At 40.5% G+C, this 16,873-nt stretch overlaps 1 long non-coding RNA gene across 2 annotated transcripts in view; it reads left to right on the forward strand.

The window, feature by feature from the left end:
• The window catches only part of LOC109552287 (uncharacterized), a 91,703-nt gene that overhangs the window by 18,580 nt on the left and 56,250 nt on the right, over positions 1–16,873 (forward strand). The window contains exons 2-3 of one of the 2 annotated variants that reach the window (XR_012329413.1): positions 469–548; positions 7,844–8,019. This is a non-coding gene — a long non-coding RNA (uncharacterized lncRNA). The remainder of the gene's footprint in view (positions 1–468; positions 549–7,843; positions 8,020–16,873) is intronic. The other variant, XR_012329412.1, reaches the window with a different exon arrangement.

Here is a 16,873-nt window from a genome sequence, read left to right on the forward strand (position 1 = left end):
TTTTGGCATCCACTTGGCCTTCCCAGATGCCCTGTGGTCAGGCTAGACCTCTCAAGCAGCTTCAGACTCCCAGGCCCCTGACCCAGGCTGGAGTCAGAATGGCCTCTGGAGGGCAGAGGAGCACCGTGTGATCCTGCTCAGCTCTAACTTGATCTAACCATTTCCGTTGCCTGTTCATTTGCTAGTAAACTTCTGGAATTCCTTGGCAGACTCTCTTCCACATTTTGTCTAATAAACTAGAAAGAAAAAGGGTTGCATGATCTGGAATAAAACTCAGAAAAGTTAAGTGACATTTATCTAATGTTATAAAGTTATATATATGAGACACTTTGGTTCATATATGTAAACAGGTAATAGCAACTAGCGAATTCATGAGTCAGAGTAATGTTAAGTACAATGATTTGTTTGATATAGTCATTATTGACAGTCTCAAACAGCTACTGACATAGTTGTCTGAATTTTTAACAGTGAGTGATAACTGCCCAGGTGCCACATTTCTGGCTGTATAGAACAGTGGCTAAGCATGAGGATCATCTCAGACCGCCTGGGTTTGTATCCTGATGACTCTACTTACTAGATGTGTGTCTTTAGGCATGCCAGTTACCTTTTCTGTGCTGTAGTTCTCTCATCTGTAAAAATACCACATGGGGTTCTCATGAGGTTTAAGTGAGAGCATACATAATTTTTAGAGTGATGCCTGGCACATGAGAAGCACCCAATAAACATCAGTTTGGGGGCTTCCCTGGTGGCGCAGTGGTTAAGAATCCGCCTGCCAATGCAGGGGACATGGGTTCGAGCCCTGGTCTGGGAAGATCCCACATGCCACGGAGGAACTAAGCCCGTGTGCCACAACTAGAGCCCGGGAGCCACAACTACTGAGCCCACATGCCACAACTACTGAAGCTCGCGTGCCTAGAGCCTGTGCTCCGCAACAAGAGAAGCCACGGCAATGAGAAGCCTGCGCACCACAACTAAGAGTAGCCCTCGCTGACTGCAACTAGAGAAAGCTGGCGTGCAGCAACGAAGACCCAACATGGGCAAAAATAAAAAAAACGAAAACCAAACAACATCAGTTTGCACTTGAGTGATTGTTATTATCATCTTAAGCTGCAGATTCATCCTTAACAAAAAAATTCCATAACAAATCTAATCAGCTTTCTTGTCTTGGTTCTCCTATCGACATCATGAGCTTATTATTTACTACTAAAACTGTAGAGAGACCATCTGTTTGCTTCTCCATTAGTTTGAAACAGATGAGATTGAGTTGACCTATTCTGCAAAAATAGCTGGTTGGGTCCAGCCGCAGTTTTCTTCAGTCCCATTTTTTTTTTTATCATTACCTCGCTGGAAAGTTGAAACTACTCTTCGTAGATACCAATGTTCCACTAATCTGACCCAGTGTCTGCTGACAACTTTTCAATCATTGTAGTCTATTCAGTTCTTTTTACTCTAGAGGAATTTCTCTGATAAGCAAAACCGAACTGAGCAATTTCAAACACATACTTAACTTCCATTAAAAAAAAAAGACATCCTGTTAATGAAGGAAGACTGAGTGATGTTGGGTGGAACTCTGAATTGGGAGCCAGAAGGCCAGAATTCAAGTTTCAACACTGCAGCTATTTGCATATATCTATTGTGTATCTTCTGTGTGTGAAGCAATATGCTTGCCAGGCATTGAGGGGATTCAAAAAAAGGATTCAAACAAGTGGACTTTCTTCTCAGAGTGTTACAACCTGGTTGGAATAGCAAAGCAGCTGTGATAGGAGACTGAATGAAATAAATGCAGAATCCAGCATCCATCCCATTGTATGCTGGAGGAAAGAACGAATAAGGGCCTGGAGGAAGGTGCCCTGGGCAGTCAGTGCCTCTTCCACACACTGTGTGCTCTCCTTTGTATCACAAAGTCTGGAAACCTGGGAACAGGATTCCCCAGACTCCTTTGCTTTCAGCCTTCTTGCTGTAGTTTATGTTCTGCCAATGAGGGGCTCTTGGCAACTGTGGAAAGCAGAAGAGAAGCCCGAGGCATTTACCCCTTTCTCTTCTGGCAGTGTTGGTAAGTGGATGTATGAACTTCTTGTATGTGAGTTTTCGCAGTGGCCCTGGTGCTCCCCAGCTGATTCAGAGCTGTGAGGTCTGTGTGAGCAATAGCTTCTAGCAGGTTCCTGACTGCTTGGAAGCAGCAGTGTCTCATTCAATACTCACTCTCTAATAAAACTAGGTCTTCTGTAATGCCATGCTCTTTTTTTACCTCTGAGTCTTTACTCATCTGTCCCCTATCACCTATGTTGTCCTTCCTTCCACTTCCTTTGTATTTTATTCGTTTTTATGGCCCAGCAGCTAGTCAGTGACTGTTGCATATCACGCAACCAAAATATATATATATATATATATATATATATATATATATTTTTTTTTTTTTTTTTGCAGTACGCGGGCCTCTCACTGTTGTGCCCTTTCCCGTTGCGGAGCACAGGCTCCGGACGTGCAGGCTCAGTGGCCATGGCTCACGGACCCAGCCGCTCCACAGCATGTGGGATCTTCCCGGACCGGGGCACGAACCCATGTCCCCTGCATCGGCAGGCGGACTCTCAACCACTGCGCCTCCAGGGAAGCTCCCAAACAATATTTTTGGGATGAATAGATGAAGGAATGAAAGAAAGAAGAGAGGTTACAGGCTTAAGCAGATCTATAAATGGGATGGGGGTAGTGAACACAGTGGAGAGAGTAGGATATGAAGAGACAAAGCAGAGTAACAATTGAAGGGGTTGGAAATGGGAAAAGAATAAATGGAAATGTGGCTCTTCACTGGCATAATATCACTGGGTTTTTAATAATCTACTATTTATGAAAAAAAGACAAGCCCCATGGTTTGCTAACTATGTGAGCATTTGTTAAAGTATAAAGGTAAGATGGATGAAGAAACGGGTCTGCTACAGTTTGAGGGTAGGAAGAAGGAATTGTCTGGTGGTCAACTGGTGTGGAGATGCACTATAGAAGAATGTAACAAAGGAGATCTCAAATAGGAAGACAGGTTCTATACAAGAATGATGGGGAAGGACACCCAGGTTTAGGTAGAGTAGATCATAGTGATACCAAGCAGGGCCCTGTGGGGATCCTGTGCACAAAGCCTTTCTGTATCCCTCCATTTCTTTGATTACCTTCATTCAGCCTCCATGACCTTCCCTGAGTTCCAATGGGCAGATTCAAGCAGTTGTTAATTAGGGAAAGAGGGGGATGCAAGACAAGGGAGAAACAAAGAGTCAAGAGAATAGTGCAGCCTTGGGGCAGAGTCCTGGTTACCCATCAAGGGATACACACCACAATATCTTTCAGCTATTTTGCAGATACTGAAACCCCGTCCAGATGAGAGAAGTTAAGGATTAAAGATGGTATGCTGCCCACAAGCATGTAGACCCCAGACCAGTTGGAACCTGAAGGCTGATGATGCTGACTCCTACTTACCTCACCACTAACCCATCAGAAGAACATCTATGAGCTGATCATGTCCTCTTTGAACCATTACTATAAAACTTATCCAAGTTGGGACACACAGCTTTGAGGGCATTAGCCTGCTCTGGCCCCCTTTGTCTGGCAAAGCAATAATGCTATTCTTTTCTTTCTTTTTTTTTTTTAATAGAATTTATCTATTTAAATTTTATTTTTTAATTAATTTTTTTTTTTGGCTGCGTTTGGTCCTGTGGCTGCTCAAGCTTTCTCTAGCTGTGGCGAGTGGGGGCTACTCTTCATTGCGGTGAGTGGGCTCTAGGCACACAGGCTTCAGTAGTTGTGGCAGACAGGCTCAGTAGCTGTGGCTTGCAGGCTGTAGAGCATAGGCTCAGTAGTTGTGGCGCATGGGCTTAGTTGCTCCGCGACATGTGGGATCTTCCCAGATCAGGGATCGAAACTGTGTCCCCTGCATTGGCAGGCGGACTCTTAACCACTGCGCCACCAGGGAAGTCCCAAAGCTATTCTTTTCTACTTCACCCAAAACTCTTGCCTCCAAGATTCAGTTTGGCACTGGTGTACAGAGAAGCTGAGCTTTCGGTATCAGTAATATTGGTATAGTGCTTTACACTACTGAAAGTCTTTTTCAGGTGCATTATCCTATTTTATCCTCATTGCAACCTTGTGAACAAAGTATATACTATTAATACAAATAGGTTTGCTTGGAAAAGCAATGTGCTTATTGTGGAAAATTTAAATACATAGATCACAAAGGAAAAAAATAGAAATCACTCTTAAAGCCATCATTGTTAACATCTTGATGCTGGCCTCTCAGAGCTTTTCGATGCCTATTTATCTCTAAATTAAAAAATGGGATGCTATATACTTTAACTTTTTTAACAAATAAATTTATTTATTTATTTTATTTTTGGCTGTGTTGGGTCTTCTTTGCTGCGCACTTGCTTTTCTCTAGTTGTGGTGAGTGGGGGCTACTCTTCATTGAGGTGCATGGGCTTCTCATTGCCGTAGCTTCTCTTGTTGCAGAGCATGGGCTCTAGGCGTGTGGGCTTCAGTAGTTGTGGCACGTGGGCTCAGTAGTTGTGGCACAGGGGCTTAGTTGCTCCGCGGCATGTGGGATCTTCCCGGACCAGGGCTTGAACCTGTGTCCCCTGCATTGGCAGCCAGATTCTTAACCACTGTGCCACCAGGGAAGTCCCCCTTTAAATTGTTTTTAAGCTTGCTTTTTTTTTTACTTAGGGCATTGTGAACATATTTTCATGTCATTAAATATTCCCCTGTGCATAATTGTTAATGGCTGCATAATATCCCATTGTCTGGTTAAGTAAATTATAGTATAAACTAGTCATTTACTGCTAGCATTTAGTTGACTCCAGTTTTTTACTTTTGCAAACAATATTGAGATGAATGTCCTTGCAGTTAAGTCTCTGCACATATCTTTTTTTTTTAAACATATCTTTAATTATGTTCTTAGGATAACTGCCTAAAAGTGTGTTGAATGAAAAAAATGCACAATTGGAAAGTTGAGAATTATGTTTTATTGACTTACTGAGGACTTAAGCCCAGGAGGCAGACTCTCAGATAGCTCTGAGGAACTATTCCAAAGAGTAAGGAGAAGTCAGGATATATAAGAATTTTTGCAAAAACAAAACAGAAACGAAAAACAGCCCAGGTAATTGGAACATCAAAAGATTACTGTCAAAGAAAACCAGACCTCAAGTTATGAATTTAGGGTTTTTCTGTGTATGGGAAGATTCAAGAGCCTGGGCTCATTGAAATTATTCCTTTGATACACACCTTATCTAGGGCCAGTATCCTGTTTATCTCCATCCTGAGTTCCCTTAGGGTGCACCATCAGGGCTGGCCGCAGTAGCTGATGGCTGCACCATCCTTTGTTTACTGATATGACAGGCAACATTCTTTGTCCACAGGGCCTCCTATTGGTCATAGATTTGACCAATGTTTGGGAGGCATTTCATGACTAATTTTGTCCCATGACACTAGGAAGGTTCATTCCTAGATCAGGGGAAGATTCTGTTGATAGGCCACTTGATGTGCTAATTTTTTGATTAGGCCCTGTTGATGATCTAAAATTCTCTGGTAATATATTATGATCCAAGGAATGTTTTCCCTTGCTGCCTCTTCCCATATCTAGAGTTGCACTATTATAACTGTTCTATGTAGAGTTATATATGATCAACTGCCTCAAGACATTTAGCCATCATTAATTTTGTTGAAGGCCTGGTTATACATTTGTTAATGCAAGAGACAATAATCTTATAAAACAGACAGGGTATAAGTAATACAGCTAGTAACATTAATAAAGTCATAGTTGCACAGAGAGGCACAAGGTGTAATTTGAAAACTAGAGAGAACAAATTAAAACATGATTAGTATAACTAGCTGTAATCTGATAACAAAAAGTCATCAAGTACACAGGGGTGTCAGAGAGGCCAAATTCTGGAAAGATCAGGTAGAGAGAAAAAGACACGTGTTTCATCTTCGTTTACAAGGTAAACTTTATCAACTTGTTGTATGTCATACTGTAAGAGGATTTTTGGAAAACAAAGTTTTGTTTTCTGGAAAACAAAGATTAAAAGCCAGTATATTTCAGAAAGAAGTTGTAAAATTATAAATCATTTATCAGTTCCTTTACTCCCATGTAATTAATTCCTGTTGATCTGGATGATGTCGTAGATTTTCCATTAGAGTTTTGTAATTTCTTATCCAGTTCAGTGGTATGATCTAAAAGTTATCAGAAACTTATATTTGTCAAAAATTTCTTTTTATAAATCTTTTTGAAGATCTTCATTTTCTAGAAGCATCAGAGTAAAACAGTGATTGTCTGTAAGTCTTTGACAAGACTTCGGTGTGGTTAAAGTTCTGATTACAATGTAATCAACAAGAAACTTGGATATTTCTGTGACATACAACATTTTAAAATAACTAGAATTACAACTGATAACATTATATCAAGACATATCAGAATTTTATGAATTATATAACTTTTGGAATATCTATGTTAATGACATCTAACCTAAGATGATTTTTTTTAAATTATTTATTTATTTTTGGTTGCATTGGGTCTTTGTTGCTGTGTGCGGGCTTTCTCTAGTTGCAGCGAGTGGGGGCTACTCTTCGTTGCGGTGCACGGGCTTCTCATTGCGGTGGCTTCTCTTGTTGCAGAGCGTGGGCTTCAGTTGTTGTGGCATGCAGGCTTCAGTAGTTGTGGCATGTGGGCTTCAGTAGTTGTGACTTGCGGGCTCTAGAGCGCAGACTCAGTCATTGTGGCACATGGGCTTAGTTGCTCTGCAGCATGTGGGATCTTCCTGGACCAGGGCTCAAATCCGTGTCCCCTGCGTTGGCAGGCAGATTCTTAACCACTGTGCCACCAGGGAAGCCCTAAGATGATTTTATAACCACTTTTTGATAATGTTTCCCATGTAATATAACATAAATAAACCTAATTAGTTTTAATATCTCTCTTTGGGATGTTTCAAGGGCCCTTTGAAGCATCCCAAAGTCAGCTGGAAGTCAAAAGAACTTTATTTAAAATTCGATATTTGGGAAGTTTGTCAAAAAATATCAAAAAGGTTTCAAAACACTTGGTCATATAGGATCATAGGTCACTGTGAAACTGTTGTTGAACCCAGGTTTGTGTGCCTGATGCACAGTGGGACCAAACTAACTGAAATGTCAGTTTGGGATGGAGAAAGGTATATTGCAGGGCCAAGCAAGGAGAATGGGTGGCTCATGCTCAAAAGACCCAAACTCCCCAGTGGGTTTCAGGAAAGCTTTTTTAAAAAATTTAAGTGTAGTTGGTTTACAATGTTGTGTTAGTTTCTGGTGTGTAGATTAAGTTATACATATGTATTCTTTCAGATTATTTTCCACTACAGGTTATTACAAGATACTGAATATAGTTCCCTGTGCTATACAGTATGACCTTGTTGTTTGTCTATTTTACGTATAGTAGTGTGTTTTAATCCCAAGCTCCTAATTTATCCCCACCCCTCCCCCACCTTTCTCCTTTGATAACTATAAGTTTGTTTTCTATGTCTGTGAATCTGTTTGTTTTGTAAATAAGTTCACTTGTACCATTTTAGATTCCACATATAAGTAATATCATATGGTATTTGTCTTTCTCTTTCTGACTTACTTAGTATGATAATCTCTAGGTCCATCCACATTGCTGCAAATGGCATTATTTCATTTTTTAATGGCTGAGTAATATTCCATTGTATATATATACCACATCTTTATCCATTCATCTGTTGATGGACATTTAGATTGCTTCAATGTTTTGGCTCTTGTAAGTAGTGCTGCTGTGAACATTGGGGTGCATGTATCTTTTTAAAAAAATATTTATTTATTTATTTAGGCTGCGCCAGGTCTTAGTTGCGGCATGCGGGACCTTTGTTGCAGCATGTGGACGTCTTAGATGTGGCACATGGATATCTTAGTTGCAGCATGCATGCAGGATCTAGTTCCCCAACCAGGGATCAAATTTGGGCCCCCTGCATTGGGAGTGTGGAGTCTTACCCCCTGGACCACCAGGTAAGTCCTGCATATATTTTTTTAGAGTTTTCTCTGGATATATGCCCAGGAAGGGATTGTGGATCATATGGTAACTCTATTTTTAGTTTTTTAAAGGAAACTCCATACTGTTCTCCATAGTGGCTGCACCAATTTACACTCCCAACAACAGTTTATGAGGATTCCCTTTTCTCCACACCCTCTCCAGCGTTCATTATTTGAAGACTTTTTGATGATGGCCATTCTGACTGGTGCGAAGTGATACCTCATTATAGTTTTGATCTGTATTTCTCTAACAGAGATGTTGAGCATCTTTTTATGTGCCTGTTGACTGCCTGTATATCTTCTTTGGAGAAATGTCTATTTAGGTCTTCTGCCCATTTTTTGATTGGGTTGTTTTTTTGATATTGAGCTGTATGAGCTGTTTGTATATTTTGGAAATTAAGCTCTTGTCAGTCGCATCATTTGGGAATATTTTCTCCTATTCTGTAAGTTGTCTTTTCATTTTGTTTATGGTTTCCTTTGCTGTGCAAAAGCTTGTAAGTTTAATTAGATCCCATTGGTTTACTTTTGCTTTTATTTCTTTTGCCTTAGGAGACTGACTTAAGAATGCTTTGCTATGATTTATGTCAGAGAATATTTTGCCTATGTTCTCTTCTACTGGGGAAGCATTTTTAAAGACAAGGTGAGGGAGGGGAATAGGAGGATGTGTGATCAGCTCATGCACAATTCTGATTGGTTGATGGTGAGGTTAACAGGGCAGTGTCAATTAACATTATCAGTTCTCAGACTCCAGTAGGTCTCGACATGTTCATGGTCATCAAGTAGTTAACTTCTTCCATTTGGTGGGGGTTTTAGCATCTGTAAAACAGTTTTCCTAGCCCAACTGCTATTTTTGTCACTACATGTTCTCATCCTTTAAATTATTAATTCTCTTTTTTTTTAACATTTTTAAAATTGTATCGTTTGCTTTTTTAAATTGAAGTATAGTTGATGTACAATATTATATAAATTACAGGTGTACAATACAGTGATTTACAATTTTTTAAAGGTTATACTCCATTTATAGTTATAAAATATTGGCTATATTCCATGTTGTATCAATACAATACATCCTTGTAGCTTATTTTATACCTAATAGTTTGTACCTCTTAATCCCCTACCCCTTTATTGCCCCTACTCCTTTCCCTCTCTGCACTGGTAACCACTAGTTTGTTCTCTATTTGTGAGTTAGGTTCTTTGTTATATTCACTAGTTTGTTGTACTTTTTAGAGTTCACACGTAAGTGATATTATACAGTATTTGTCTTTCTCTGTCTGACTTATTTCAATGATTAATTCTTGAACAAGGCTTTTGTGACTCAGGGGAGGCCTGGGAGACCCAGCTTTTGTACAAAGAGGAGGCAGGCAGAGGATATGGGGAGAGAGGTCTGTCCTGGGAAGGCCCCATAGGGTCCTGCTTGGTTACAAAATAATACTTATTCACTTAACCAAAGTGACAAAAGATTTCAAAAAACAGATGCAGATCACTTAAAGGCAAAGAAACTCACACAATCTGTTATCAAAAGCAGTATTCTAAGAAAACTTTGTTCTCTTAACAGAGAGAAGAACAAAATCCAGTCCTGCACCAGCCTACTTTTAATAACAATAGCCATTCGCCTAATTAAGTTTAATCTGATCCCAGCCTGACCATGCATAAAACTCCTTTTTCAGGGCTCCCTTTCTACAAACCTTCCACAACTTTCTGTGTCTATATTAGTTCCTTTTTCCATCCAGAAACAACCAGTTGTAGGACAAAAATCACTATTTCCCCTTAACACAATGTACTTCCATTCCTCATACCTTCTTTTGCTGAAAGTCACGTTCTCCTTGCATACTGAAATGTTTCCCTTAATATATTTTATTAGCTTTAATTACATATTACAAATTTAACCCTTAAAAACTTTAATCTCTAGTGAAAACTGACAAGGAACAAGTAATTGTGAATTGTTTGTCATACCAGAATTTTTTAAAAATATTATTTATTTATTTTTGGCTACATTTGATCTTTGTTGCTGCTTGCGGGCTTTCTCTAGTTGCGGTGAGCGGGGGTTCCTCTTCGTTGTGGTGCATGGGCTTCTCATTGCAGTGGCTTCTCTTGTTGAGGAGCACAGGCTGTAGGTGCATGGGCTTCAGTAGTTGTGGCACGCAGGCTCAGTAGTTGTAGCTCGTTGGCTCTAGAGCGCAGGCTCAGTAGTTGTGGTGCACGGGCTTAGTTGCTCCACAGCATGTGGGATCTTTGCGGACCAGGGCTTGAACCTGTGTCCCCTGCGTTGGCAGGGAGATTCTCAACCACTGTGCCACCAGGTAAGCCCATCAGTATTTTCTTTTTTTTTCTTTTTAATTATTTTATTTGGCTGCATTGGGTCTTCGTTGCTGCACACGGGCTCTTCTCTGGTTGCGGTGAGTGGGGGCTACTCCTTGTTGCGATGCACAGGCTTCTCATTGCGGTGGCTTCTCTTGTTGCGGAGCACGGGCTCTAGGCGCACGGGCTTCGGTAGTTGTGGCATACAGGCTCAGTAGTTGTGGCTCGCGGGCTCTAGAGCGCAGGCTCAGTAGTTGTGGTGCATGGGCTTAGTTGCTTTGTGGCATGTGCAATCTTCCTGGACCAGGGCCCGAACCCATGTCCCCTGCATTGGCAGGCAGATTCTTAGCCACTGCGCCACCAGGGAAGCCCCCATCAGCATTTTCTGATTGGAATAGTCCATAACCAGGAGAAACATCCATTTTCTCAGAGAATAATTTCTTTCTTCAATGTGGTACAAGATGTGCGTCTAATAAACCCAAACACCTTTAGCTTCCCTCTTGTAAGGAGACAAAAGTAGGCAAATTTAGACTTGTTTAGCAATTAATATTCCAGTATTTTATATTATTTGAAATGACCTGGATATTCTATGAATTCCCATCATTTAACTTAATTTAGCAAAGCTCAAATTACCAAAAATCTGGAGAAGCTATTTTAGACAGACATACCCAAAACATAATTATTCCTAAGAGTTCACCTGAAAATTCTTATCTCAGGTAACTTTAAACTTATAAAATATCACCATACCAAGTTAATTTTTTTTTTTTTTTTTTGCTGACAAACTCTGCAACACAAATAATATGAACTTATTGACCTTCCGTAAACCTTGGTACAATAAAAAACATGTCTATATTGATTAAGTCAGCAAGCTTAAAAAGCTATTAATATTAATAGATATTAATTTAATATTGAATATTTCCTAGGTCATGTGAACCTGAAATTCATTCTGGCCAGTTTCCTTTATATTTAGAAATATTTAGTTTGTAAGCACTTACTTTTAAGTCAACTAAATAGAGGTCTTTTATAAATTTAATTTTGAGAGTATATCCAGAGGTAGTGACATCTCATATGTATGATGTGTACACAGATATTTAAATAGACAAAACTAGAGATCTCATAGTTTCACTTAAAAAACTTAGTTATGAATCAGATATTACAATATAAACTTACTAGCTTATAAATAACAGTTGGAAGAAGTTGACTCAGGATTGACTAAGGATTTACTATTTGTGGGAAAGGCTTAAAATTTGTTCTTTTCCTTGATAAACCCTTAAGGAGGCTATGAATTAGGTTTTGAGTGAGGGAACCTTCTGGGTGAGGGTGCCTTTCTAGCAGTTTGAGTTTAAAAAGGCCTTTTTAAGGCCTGCGTGTCCGGAGCCTGTGCTCCGCAATGGGAGAGGCCACAACAGTGAGAGGCCCGTGTACAGCAAAAAAAACAAAAAGGCCTTTCTCTCTTTTTTTTAACCTTGGTTTCTGGTTTTACCTGATTGAGCTAATTAGGCTCAGGCTCAGGTCATTGTGGGCTATATTTACATTTCTGATTTGTAGAGATTTTCAAGACAAAAATAGTTGCTTTTAAGTCTCCAAAGAACTGGTTTGTTGCCTACATGATATTAAAAGATTGATTTGCCAAACCATATTTTCTTTTATTTGCTTTTTTATATCAATGAGATTTCCAACAAAACTGAAATTCAAGAGTTCTATGTTCTAGAATTTTAGGGTTTAATTTATCATGGCTTCGAAAGCTGGCATAAGGCATTTAACAAAGGTCCTCTTTCTGAGGCACAGGTTAAATCCAGAGCAAAATCTCTATTATTTTTTTTAATTTGCCCCTGAATATTGCTCCCAGTTTTTACTTTATATTGTACAGGCCCAGGTAACACTATTGGTTTCCTTTAGTATATTTAATATTTCCTTAGGGGCAGATTCATATGCCGTGTCTTATAATACCAGGCAGAGGAAGCATTCTCCAGTGAGACATAATGTCTGTCCCACAATATACTTAGGCAAAAGAGATGGAACCATCTTACATAAAACCCACTTAAATATACCAATTTTGATAAACTTTTACCTTAATTCTATCAACTTTTATACTTTTAACCTTAGTTTCCATTAAGATGCCATCAACAAGCCTTGGTCTTACAAGGAGTTCAGAAACATTCCTTTTTATCCCAACCATTTAATATTTTTTTGGTATAAAAGTCTCTGGGGTCCCCAGTGAGAGGCTGAGCCAAGAGTCTCAGGCCCTTTTCTTAATTTTTTTCACTTGATTAGTTGGCTCAAGAAATTGTTGATCAGGTATCTCACTGCAACTTTCTTCCATCCTTTTAAATACGTATATTTTAAACTGGGGTAAATAGAGCAGACTTGTTTGGGGCCCTTTAAAGTTGCTGTTGGGCTGCACTCTGTGGGCCTGCAAGCCTTGTAGTTGCCCAGCCTCGAGACCGAAGAAAGAGCCCCAAGACAGCGACAGAGACATCAGTGGTTTAATAGACAGGGGATCTTACATACCTGCAACGAGGTCCTGGAGTGACATCCAACTGTGTGTGACAGATGGCAGGCAGGACACAGCAGCAGTCTTTACTACTGAGGAGAGAAGGAGGCTACCATTTATAGGGGGAATTGACATTGGGTTGGCTCATCAGTTACCAGGGCAACCAGCAGCTGGGGCATGCCCCTCACAGCCCCTCAGGTCAACGACCCTCACAAGGACAGATGTTTCCCTTTAATAAACTAGCAGGTGGAGACTTTCTGGTCTAAAGGACAGGGAGTAAGCATGTTCACATGAGTAGGGTGCAGGTGAAGCAGAAACTGGTTGATCAGGGGCTGTACAAAGAGCAAGAGGACAGCCATGTTGAGTGGACTGACCACACAGTTAGGGACCAATAAGGGGTCCCTTTGACCCATTCAACCTTAGGTAGCGTTGTATCAAAACTTTTTTGTTTTTAATCCTATTAACGTCTGTTTTATTTATCCCCTTTCTTAATAATCATTGAAAGATTTTTATCCTTTTGGGATGAGTCCCCTTAAAATTTCCACCTTGTTGGGAGGAAGTCTCTAGACTTTACTTCAGTTTTTTCTTACCTCCCTGTTAATCAACCTAATTAATATAAATTATCCTAATGTTTTTTATTAGCACCTATACGACTTATTGAGGGGAAGCAGAGACCACAAATAAGGATTCTCAAACCATTTTTTTAAATTAAGATAGTTCTTAGGTTAACCATTTTATATATGTATATATATTTTCCACCATCTAATCTGTTTTTTTCGTAAGTACCAATAAAACAGCTGTTTATAAGGAGAGCGCTTTAAAAATTTACCAATTTAGAAGTTTCTCCAATTTAAAGGATCCATCATCTGGGCATTGATGAGATATATCTTAATAGTGACTCAAACCAATAAGACACAAGAGGTGTCCCCACAAGAGAGTAGGAAGAATGCCACCTATACAAGATCCAGAAAGTTTATTCCCCCAAATAGCCTAAGAAAGTAAAGGCCTTCCTTGTATAGCTGATGCAATGAAGGTTAAGATGTCAAAAAGCCCAAGAGTTGACACAGTCAGAAAAAAGACTGCTCAGAATCCCAGTCTATTCAACTGGCTGACAAATGTACAGAATATGTGTATCTTCTGGATGGTAGAGACTAAGTTCTCAAAACGCAACACACAGGGCTTCCCTGGTGGCACAGTGGTTGAGAGTCTGCCTGCCGATGCCGGGGACACGGGTTCGTGCCCCAGTCCGGGAAGATCCCACATGCCATGGAGCGGCTGGACCCGTGAGCCATGGCCGCTGAGCCTGCGCGTCCAGAGCCTGTGCTCCGCAACGGGAGAGGCCACAACAGTGAGAGGCCCTCGTACCGCAAAAACAAACAAACAAACAAAAACCCCAAAAAAACCACACAACACACACACATACACACACAATGCCTAAAGAAGATCAGGTGGAATATTTACATCTCACAGGAGAGAAATGCAAGATCCACCTAGAAGGGCTTTTGTTTCTTTAAGGTCAGAATTCTTAAAAGATGTTTTATGGCCTGTTTTCTGTAACTTAACTGTGTATGCAATAAGAGCCCCATATTGACCATTTTTAGGGCAAGATTTCCTTTTATTCCCAATTAAGTACTTGTAAGTTTTTTTTTAATTTTATTTATTTATTTATTTATTTTTGGCTGCGTTGGGTCTTCGTTGCTGCGCACAGGCTTTCTCTAGTTGCAGCGAGCAGGGGCTACTCTTCGTTGCGGTGCACGGGCTTCTCATTGCAGTGGCTTCTCTTGTTGCGGAGCACAGGCTCTAGGTGCGCGGGCTTCAGTAGTTGTGGCACATGGGCTCAGTAGTTGTGGCTCACGGGCTCTAGAGTGTAGGCTCAGTAGTTGTGGCGTGTGGGCTTAGTTTCTCCGCAGCACGTGGGATCTTCCCACACCAGAGCTCGAACCCGTGTCCCCTGCATTGGCAGGCAGATTCTTAACCACTGTGCCACCAGGGAAGACCGTAAGTGTAAGTTTGGACGAACATAAACCTGGCTGAGTGTTAGTTGGAGGCAAAAATGTTAGTCCAGCCTCTCACCTAATCACCCAGTCCAGATTGTTCACTATCTCAACTGAACAACTCCCAGTGTCTTTCAACTGGGTTTCCCCAGTATCTTTCAACTGGGGAGCCAGGTACCTGTTAGACACTGCCAAAACTCAGGATAATAAGTCAATAATTGGGAGATCTGAGAACAAGAAGAGACTCACCCAAATTCATCTCGACTCTCTGAGGCGGTGGATGGGCACAAGAGGCCTCCTCTGGTACCAAGGCTCCAGTTCTTGTAGAGTTCAGGTGAAGGAAAGAAGTCTCCCCTGGGTCCTTTCTTTGGTTGCCAAAACTGTCGGCTGAAAAATAATGCAGAACCTAAAAGTTGAGAATTATGTTTAATTTGGTGGACTTACTGAGGACTTAAGCTTGGGAGACAGCCCCTCAGATATCTCTGAGGGACTGTTCCGAAGAGATGAGGGAGAAGCCAGGATATATAGGAGTTTTCACAACAAAAAAACAGGTAGTTGGAACATTGTAAGATTACTATTAATTAAAGAAAACCAGATACATCAAGTTAATGAATTTAGCGCTTTTCTCTCTGTGGGAAGATGCAAGACTCTGGGCTCATTGAAATCATTCATTTGATATGCATCTTAAGTATTGAATATCTAGGGCCAGTATCCTGTTTTTCTCCTTCCTGAGTTCCCCTCAGGGTGCACCACTGGGGGCTGCAGCAGTGGCTGATGGTTTGATGGCAGTTAACATCCTTTGTTTAGGGATATGGCAGGTGACATTCTTTGTCCACAAGTGGAATAACTGGATCAGTAGGTCTGCACATTTCAATGCATTTCCCCCACATTCCCAGGAATCACACTTGCTTTTGGAGAGCATCTTTTCTCTGAATCTTCTACAACATAGGGTATTTTAATTTTATTTTGCCATTTTTAGATGTTGAAATAAACATTATTCTCATTTTTAAAAGCAAGAGTTGAGGCTGAAGGAGGCTCTCTATGGTATAGAATAGATGGTGGAGCCTGAATATATCCAGGTCAACTCTTCAATCCCATGTACTCTTAGTTACTCCTCCTCCAGGGATGCACTGTCACTTAAGGGCCATATTTCCTTTCAAGTAAAATAGATATCAGATGACCTATATTATGTTGTTAAAAACTCCAACATGATGGTGGATACCATTAATTGAATATGACTACTAGTCATAGTAGGAGTTAACTAGGAGTCGTAGGAGTTTAAATAGGAGTTAAAGAGTAATTCTGTTTAGTCATCTTTCGTTAGAGCCTTCTTCATGCATTGGGTTCAGTTTAATGCTATAATAACTAAAATAAGACATTTAAAATAGTCTGTAGACAGATCATAAAAATGACCAAAGAATTAGATGAAAGGACTTAGGAATGCAAGATACTAGGTATTGAATTAATTAGACAGGAGAATGGGCTAGGAGGAGCTCTGATCTTTGAAGATTTGATGGCCTGAGCTTGAACCAGAGGAAAGGGACTCTCAGTGAGCCTGGAGTGTTCAGTTGACACCAGGAAGTACATTTTGCAAGTGAGATACTGGAAGAGGGGGTGTTATATTTCTTGGAAGTCTCAAAGAAAGGATCCCTTCACTGTTCCTCACCCCAATACTTCCCTATGACAATTGCTTTAAAGGCAGGGAGAGAAGAGAATGGCTTGTTTGACTCTGTGTATGTTAGAGAATCATGGTACATCCTGATATGGGCTTAGCGAGGCCGCTATCATGCAATTGGTGTCATCTGGATCTCTTTGCTAGCAGCCACCTTCCTTTTGTGTTCGTAGGTATTTCTGGTGGATGTAAGGGGGTGTGTGGGTGAGAAGATAATGGGGTAACATGGACAGTTGAGGAAAAGGAGGGGCCTGGAGAGAGGTGGAACATGGGAGCTTCTCAACTCCCTGACTGCCCTCTTGTTTCACATCTGTCCATACAACTGGCTGGCACTACTTGGGTCTTTATGGGATGAAGGTAAAAATCTAAAAA

Source organism: Tursiops truncatus, chromosome 2 (genome assembly GCF_011762595.2).
Source record: "Tursiops truncatus isolate mTurTru1 chromosome 2, mTurTru1.mat.Y, whole genome shotgun sequence".
NCBI classification, from domain to species: Eukaryota; Metazoa; Chordata; class Mammalia; order Artiodactyla; family Delphinidae; genus Tursiops; species Tursiops truncatus.